Source organism: Pteropus alecto, unplaced genomic scaffold, assembly GCF_000325575.1.
Source record: "Pteropus alecto unplaced genomic scaffold, ASM32557v1 scaffold11, whole genome shotgun sequence".
NCBI lineage: Eukaryota > Metazoa > Chordata > Mammalia > Chiroptera > Pteropodidae > Pteropus > Pteropus alecto.
This window is the reverse complement of record NW_006431956.1, coordinates 13466185-13475453: the sequence shown is the minus strand read 5'-3', so window position 1 is coordinate 13475453 and position 9269 is coordinate 13466185.

Genomic DNA, 9269 nt, shown 5'->3' with positions numbered 1-9269 from the left:
AAAAAAAAAAAAAATGCACCAAGAAAAATTATAGGTGAATTTAAAACCCTATAAGAATTAAAAAAGAGAGATGGCTAAATTTAGCTGTAACTGGATAAAATTAATAGAGAAATATTTCCTTGAATTCATTTGAAAGGACGATGTGAAGGAAAAAGTTGCAAACAACCGTGTTCTCTCCACGCAGGATGGTTCATTTTTTAGTAAGCAAAGAAAGGACCACAAAATTCTAAAGCACGATTTTCAAATGAGAAATTACATCAATTTGAACTTGACTTTCGAGACACCTCTGTGTCTCGAAAGTCAACATCAGGACACAAAGGTGAGGAGTTGGTGTGCATATCTATCAGCAGACAGCTGCTTATAATTTTGGTTTAGAGTTGGAACACTATTCTTGGAAAAACCAAGTGTGTTCAATTTATAACAGATGTAACCAAGTGTTTATTACAGTAAAATGCTAGTTTTTGTAAGTCAAAAGTTCAGTGATTAAACAAGCCCTGTATGTAAGCAGAATGACATTTACTGTTCCAAACCAAAGAATTCACTCTAATCAGCGGTGAACATTAATTATTCCATTAACTACAGTGTTCTCAATTTTACTTGGAAAAAATGGGGCGACTAGCTCATTTGCTCTGTTATTCTTTGTTACTTGCCAAATTATGTATTATTCTCATAGATTCCATACATGATTGCAATCATAAAGTTTAATTTAGAGAAATACCTACACATCACACGAATTGACATTTCTTCCATGTAACAAGTCTTTAAAGAGAAAAAGTATAATTTAAGACCTACTTCATAGTCTGTCTCTAGCCCCTACAGAATAACATCGAGTCATGCCAACCTTCCTGCCAGTCCTCTACATGCCTTTAAAAGTGTGTCCCTAACTCCGTAGTTCCCCAATTAAACCCTTCTCGCAGACCAAATTTCCAGAAAGGCTCCGAATCAGCCACACTATTTCATGAAAAGCTCTAGTTTTTAGTCCTGCACCATGGATTAGGCTAAGGCAGGGGAACAAGAGTCCAAAATTGCTTTAGGAGGGAAGAAAAATGCCAGAAACAGAGAAGCAGTATAGATGAAGGCTTAAGAGGGAAGGGAAGTGGTGAGATTAGCAGGCAGGGGGCAAGCACTGTGGGAGAAAGACTGGTGTCAAGTACAGTAAGACTGGGTACAGGAGGGCACCCACTCTGTAGAACTGAGGCTGATCCGATGGCGATGGCTTCAGGCAACTGGCAGAATGGACTTGGATGGCTTCACATTCACCGAGGACCAAGGTTAAGGTCAGATATGCAGGTTCTGGGTGTGGGGCAGTTTGAAGGCAAAGTCATCAGATAAACACAGCATGTCTTCCTGGTGCATCAATTAACTCAATGACAAGTAATCAAAGCATAGCTCATATTAAAATAATTACACATATATTATGGAGGGGAATACAAAATCTACATTAATTTTTACGTTGCAACACAAGGGCTCAAATAAATTTTGATGGGTTTTGGGGAACCATTTGAGACTACCCAAATTATGAGATTATGCTTTCACTCTCTTCCACCATTAGGGATGCTTAGGGATAAAAATTAAGAGAATCTGCTAAAGCACCCAAACCGATGATCAAAATCTTCCACAATCAGCTTCTTGTTCACTTTTCAACCTACCTTCCACTATTGATAATTTTAATACCATTATGAAAAATAGCTTGGACAACATCTTAAGAATGCTAAAAGTGCTAAAAGTGCTAATTCTACTAATTTCATGATAGCTTTGAAAAAGGCAGAAGTATGATACAGTCTTTTGTGTTACTTCAGATAGTCACAATGACAAGTTACACATGAGCCAGTCTCAACTATTGGGAAACTGAGAATGAAGCAGTTAATATGCAAAAACGAATCTGAACAGTGAAAATAACCATGCAAGTTACATGTATTAAAGCTCATGCATATTTTTCCTTAGGAGAGACCAACATGCCTGCCATTACTCTTGGTCTATTTTTAAATTTTTATATAAAGCCCTAATATGGTGGGGTTGTTTTTTTTTTTTTTTTTTTTCATTTTCCCAGGGCACAGCAGCTAAGAAGCTGATTTAAATAATCAGAGGAAGAATGGCCGATGAAATGTGTGATGAAGTCTACAGAAGAGAATCTGATGACCCTCAAGGAATCCTTTGGCCATTTTGCCACCACTCAGAGAATGAGGCCAACACACTGGATAGGACAGAATTAAGGGAGGAAAAGAGGAAGAGCTACACCCAAGATTCAAGACCCAAGATCTCCCCATCAGGAACTGATACACATAAATCTATGAATTACCTTATCTCCTTTTGAAGTCATTTTCAGTTGGGAGTTCTATTACATGAAGTCCAAAGCTTCTTATTACTCAGACTTAAGCCCAAGTCCGAGCTGCAGCACTGGGTGACTTGAAATAAGTTACTTAATCTCTTTGAGGGTCAGTTTCCTTGTTGGTAAAAATTTCCTCATTGATCATTGTAAAGATTTAATGAGAAAACAGCTAAAGCGTATTGAATCACATGACATCTGTTATTCTAAAGGAAGGCATGCCCTAAAAACCAAGACTATAAATAGACTATAGTTAAGACACTAGATACATTTGGAAAAGATTTTTATCCATAATTAGTTGAATTTTAAAATCACAAAAAAATAACAGCAAGATTGTTTTTTCCTTTAACATCTTGAGTATTTATCCTAATCCAAGAGCTCATGATAAACTTAATGGAAAAGTGCTAAAACTATTCTTTCTATTAGGAATTAATTGTGGTAAAATCCACATAACATGAAATTTACAGTCTTAACCATTTTTAGGTGTACAGTTCAGTGTCATTAAGAACATTCACATTGCTATGCTACCATCACCACCATCCATCCGCAGAGTTCTTTTCATCTTAAAAAACTGAAAATCTATACCCATTAAACACTAACTCCCCATTCTTCCCTCTCCCCAACCCCTAGCAACTACCATTCTACTTTCTGTCTCTATAAATTTAACTACTTTAGGTACCTCGTATAAGTAGACTCCTACAGTATTTGTCTTTTTGTAATTGGCATCTTTCACTTAGCATGATGTCCTCAAGATTCACGCATGTTGTAGCATGTATCAGAATTTCTTTCCTTTTTAAGGCTGAATAATATTCCACTGTGTGTATATCTAGATTTAGATCTATATAGATACACATATATACACTGTGTATATACATATATATCCCATGTTTTGTTTATTCATTTATCCATCAGTAGACACAAAGGTTGCAATAGCAAAATATTTTAAAAGCAAAAAAGATAGGAAATCTGGATAGAAACAAGAATAATAAAAGAAGGTAAAATATAAGAAACCCATGTACCTGATTTAATGGAAAAGTGAAATTTCAAGATGTTCATTAGAAGCATCTACTGCATGTGTGTTAAGCATTAGGGTTGACTTCTTTCACACTCTGAACAGGTGGATTTATGCTTATTTTTCCATTGTCTCAGCAGGCAAATAGTCTGGTTCCTAAATGAGGGAAATTTTTCTGGAAAATTTTAACAACTTATGCTGAAGGTAAATACACTCAGAGAACATTTTTTAAATTACCTTTGTCAGTTCGGATTGGTTTAGGTAACCAAGAACTGGATTATTTATTTTCTTATACTTTAAAAGCGTTGAAAATGAATAGCATATAGCAGAAGTGAAAGCAATAGCAGAAGTTCATCATAGATTTTTTAAAAAGAGGAATAAAAGATGTTATTTATAACAGTGGCCCTGACTCTCAACAGATGATAATTCTTTACCTATTATTTCACCCATATGCTGTGCAATGCATGGGGACTGCCAGAGCCACGCAGGTGAAGGATGACAGCTCTAAGACAGTAAATTAAAATAATACTGGGAACAAGTAGTCCTAGCCTATTTTCCAGTTTGCCTAGTGGTTGCACTTTGGGGCAGACGTGGCCAGGATGGGATAAAGGAATGGGTTCTGATGGCCATTTAGGATTCCCAGAGTCACTCTGAAGTTCCACCTGAATTTTCAAGGGCACTCTCTCAGGGAAACTGGCTAATTTCCCAGATGTTTTATGAAGTTCTCACATATTTCATTCTGCAAATGGTTTTTAATGGGTCTAAAAAAATAGGACTTAAAGACAAAAGCCTATACAGAATTAGGTGAGTTGAAGCTATTATTGATACCCTGAATCCAAAAATATTCTTAGAGTGTTCAATAAGTCAAAAAGGTGTCCATAGAATTCATACCTTTTCTTTTTAATTTTCTAAGCATAACTTAGACTTACAGATTTCTCATCCTTTAGAGAACATAAGCCATTTTTATTCAGGTGACCTGTGAATGCCAGTAGAATAATTCTAGCCTTAAAGTTGTTAATATCCTTACATTGAATTTTTATTTATGAAACTTTGGAGGGGTTTTTCTATCCCAGAACAGAGTATTCTTACAGTAGCTACAAGATGTCGCTGTGAGATGCCAAAATCTTTTTCTGTTTAACCAAATAGAAAATTTAAAAAAAAGAAGAAAAAGAACTGCTTAGAGTAGGTTAAAAATCAAAATGAATAGGAGGTAACCTAGATTCCTGTTACTTCTACTTGCATCTTTGGGGAAGTCCTTTCTGTGATGCTACAGTACTTCAGCTCAGTCCCTCTGTAAGTGTTGCCCCCTCTCCCGCATTCTTGCCATCAATCTATTCAGCTCAGCTTCGAAATCCAGCTCAAAACTCATTTTTACAACAAGATTTATTTAAATAACCCTCAATATTCTAATCGGCTTTTTTACTCAACATTTCTCTAGGATTTAGATAGTCAATTATTATTTACTGTATATTATCATAAAATCTTGGTAAGTGAACACTTTAAAATTTTTAAATTAATTTTATTTTATCAAGTGACAGTTTATAAATGCTATTACAAAGTTTAAAACAAAAATACTACATTTTCTTATTTATATATCTCCATATTTCCACATAATATATATATATATACATGGCTACGTCTTATATAATTTGAGGTGAATTTCACATAACATAAAATTAACCATTTTAAGGTGAAAAATTCAATGACATTGTGGTACAACGTCCACTATCTCCATCTAGCTGTAAATCATTTTATGCCCAAGTTAAACCTCCTACCTATTGGGTAGTTTCTTCCCATCACCTCTTTCCCCCAGTTCCTAGCAACCACCAACCTGTATTCAGTCTCTATGGATCATCTATTCTGAATATTTCATTTAAATGAAATCATACAATATGTAACCTTTTGTGTCTGACTGCTTTCATTTAGCACAATGTTTTGGAGGTTCATTCATGTTGTAGTATGAATCACTACTTCACCGCTTATTAGGGCAAAATAATATTCCATTGTTTGCATAAACCACAATTTGTGTATCCATTTATCCGCTGATGGATGTTTAGACTGTTTCTACCCTTTGGCTACTGTCAAAAATGCTGCTATGTGCATAAGTATATGTGTTCTTTTTCGAGTACCTGTTTTCAATTCTTTGGGTTAAATACTTATGAACAGAATTGCAGGGTCATAGGGTACCTCTATGTTTAACTTTTTGAAGAAATGTCAAACACAAACACTTTATGTGCACATTTTATCTAACTAAATACGTTTCTTGAAGGGAAATTCTTGCCTTTAATTAAGTTTGCATTTTGCTTGCTGTCTTTCCAACCTTTCCCCGCCCCTACATCCCTGAGTTATATGGCTCTTGATGTTCTTCTCTACATGCTCCCAAACTATTTATTAAAGTTACTTCATTTACATAAACCTTGACATTGCTATAAGAAAATATCATAAAGAATGAGGTCTTTTTTAATAAAGAGAAATCCTATCATTTATCTTCTTTCGCTCAACAGATCTCCGTTAAAAAAAAAAAAAGATTTTTCTTTGCTTTCCATCACCATAAATTTATTCCATATCGGGCCAGTCTTAATGTTCCTCCACCCATATATTCTTCTCCCCAGATAAAGGATTTATCAGTAACTAAAAAATAATGCAATTTTAAAACTGTTTTAAGCTTATGATAAATAACAAAGCAAGGAAAAATAATTATTCGAACATGGAAAAAACAAACTTGGAACAAATCAGGAATCATAAAATATTTCCTTATGACACAAAACTTGCTATAAAAAAATGGCTCTTCAGAAGAGTATGTCTGCTATCCTATAAACCACCTTTAAATAGTTCCAAAGAGAAAAATGAGAAATAAAACTGTTCTTATAAATCCTGAGATATTTAATAGATGAAGGGTCATTTCAGAGGCAGTCACTTATTTTAACTGCTGCCACTACTTTCTATGGAGGCTATGATGGGGGGATGGAGAGAAAACACACAATTATTGTGCACCTACTTAATCATACACTGAATAGGTTAAAATGGAAACAAAGAGGATTCAGGCTTTTTCCCAACAGGAAAGCCTGATCGTAACGGCTTTGACACTAAAACGTAGCTCAAGAAAGTTAGGAAACCAACCCGAATTATTTTTAAAAATATATATATATTAAGGGGATTTGTATGTAATCCTCTATGATCGTTGCTATGAGGAGCTGAATAAGTAGCACTTTTCCTGAACAACTGGTTTGTCTTAAATTGTAGACACGGTGAATCGTGTCACTGATGACATTTTTATCTTTGCACTGGCTGCTCAGAGCAGTGAGCTCAGAGCCTAATTTGCTGATCTACATCTCCAAGTGTAGAGGATTCTGTAACATACATTTTATATGCTAAGCTCTTTTCAGGTTCATTTCTTTCTTATTCCTATTTCTACTCTCATTGTATACATCTTTATTGCTCTGACTTAAAATCTATTAGAAACAATTTAAGAATGTAAAGAAATCAATCTTTCTAATCATCCCACTCCCAACTTTTGATTTTAGGGCTCTAATCCTGGTTGGTATATTTCCGACAATGTATAATTATTCAAGGTTGGGGTGATCTTAGAGTGCTCTCTACTATTGCACTTGAGAACGTAAGCATAATTTACTGTGCCTCCTTTTCCTCAGTTACCAGACGGCAAAGTTCTTACCTCACCATGTGCTTGCGATGCATAGTAAAGAGTTTAGCGTACTGCCTGGTCTATAGTAAATGCTCAATAAAAATCAGCTCTTGTTAGCTATTGTATGTTAACAGGTTCTCCTGTGGGGTTAATTTGGAACAACGACAAAAAAAAATCTAAAAGCAGAATTCAATCTATTTCATGCAAAAATGCACTAGCACAGGTGTAGGGAGCTAAAGCTCCCCAAATTCAAAAGAGTGCATGGATTATCTCGGGAGGCCTGCTTGCATAAAAAAGAAAAGGCTGGTTCTGTGGAATTCCAGGAAGAAGAAGATTAAGTATAGACAAAGGGAGTGTCAAAGGGAGTGTCAAAGGGAGTGTCGATTGTACCTCGATCTTCAGGATGTTACTTTTATTATGTTATTTTGGGATACACAAAGGAACAGATTATGTATAAAGAGAAGCATAAGAAATAAACTCGGAGAGACAGTTGTGAGATCTGTTCTCCCTCCTGCACCCTGTCTGTCTTCTCTTTTTTCTCAGTCCCCGCTCCCCCATTCAGGTACCCGGTTTGACTTGGTCGGCTGGCTTCCGACACACAGGTGTAACCAAGTATTTCTTAATACCAAAAAGCCTTTTAAGTTCAGAAACCTAGAGGTGATGATAAGGTGAAGAAGTAAAGAGAGCAAGTACAGGCAATTCTTTCAAAAAGAGTCTGGGAAGAGAAGGGGCGATCTAAGCAGCAGGGTTAGTATTGAAGGAGAACTTAATTTTTGCGTGTGGTTCTTGTTTGTTTCTTTAATATATGTATGTGCGTGTGCATTTTTAAGATAAGGGAAACATGACATACCCTGTGACAGACACGGGGATGATGACAAATAAGCATAGACAAACTTTATATATAAGAAGTTGAAAATGTCAGAAAAATGAAAACTTTAGGACTCAAAGAACTATGAATGAAGACAAAGATAAAATGTTACTTAGAAAATTGCCATCTATTTATAAAGCAATCATTCACAATCTACTTGTCTTTAAAAGAGCCTTTAATAAATGAAGCACATAAACGTTTATTTGTTGTTATGTGCATGTATATATCTTTTAATTTACACAGTAGACATAGACCTAAAAAGCTGCTCCCATTGTAAACTAGATCCCCACTGACTTACACCATCAAATCTGACAGTGTTCTCTGTGCTCAGCGCTGGGCTAGGCTGGAGGTGGAGAGGGGAGAGGGTTTCTGGATGAAGAAGATAATTGTATATGTCAAACTTGGAAAGGTCCAATAAATTTCATTTTATTCAGGAAAAGACAAAGTAGATTCACCCTAAAAGTACAGGAAGGCCTAACTTTATATTGAATTCATGTTTTAACTTATAATTTGTTATCCAAAACTTTTACATATTGCATTTATTTGGCCCCAGGAAGTCTGAGCACAAAAGGATGATGAGTTTACATATTTAGAACTACCACAAAATGTATGTGTGAGAATCCAATACAAAGGGAATTTGATGATCCGAAACTAAGCCCTATATTGTAAATCAGAGTTTTGCTTTAGATAGATTTAAATAAAGTTACTCTTCATTTATTTCACAAAGAACAACTTTCCAAATGCCTTGAGCGTAGTTTTGTTTCATTTTGTGTGCCCAGAATCTATTATGTTCATATATTTAAATGATATATCCTCATCTAATGGAAATATGAGCATAAATTTCTTATACACAGCATTAGTCAGAATTCTTCCATAAAAACTTATTTAAGGAATAACAAGAACAATAATGCCTTTCAAAATTGAAACACATCATTTGAATTTCTTAACACTGTTAAGGCAAAAATGCAACCGTTAACTCGAAAATTGGAACAAAGTGTTTACCTTTAAAACAAAATCATTTCTAAAGATCATGGCTTTCAAAGGTCATTTTGGTGAACAACATTTATTCTTTAAATAAAATGTTGTAAATTGTTACCTAAGCTTTGCTTTTCTTTCTTGGGCAAGTTTAACTGTTAATATTTGGGTAATGTGATAACTTTCTTTAGAATCAATTCTATCTTATTTTTAAGAAGATGTGTGTAGATGAGAGAAAATAAATAAATAAATAAATAAAAGTGCTAGCTTGATTCTCTGGGGAAAACATGGAACATCCCTCAGGCCCTCATCTAAATAATTGTGTATAAAACAAACTGTTATGTGACCAACTATTGTTAATATCTTTAGATTATAAATGTAATTGAGTTTACTTTTAATCCTTATCTGCTTGGATATTTTATATCATTATTTAGAATGATTTTCT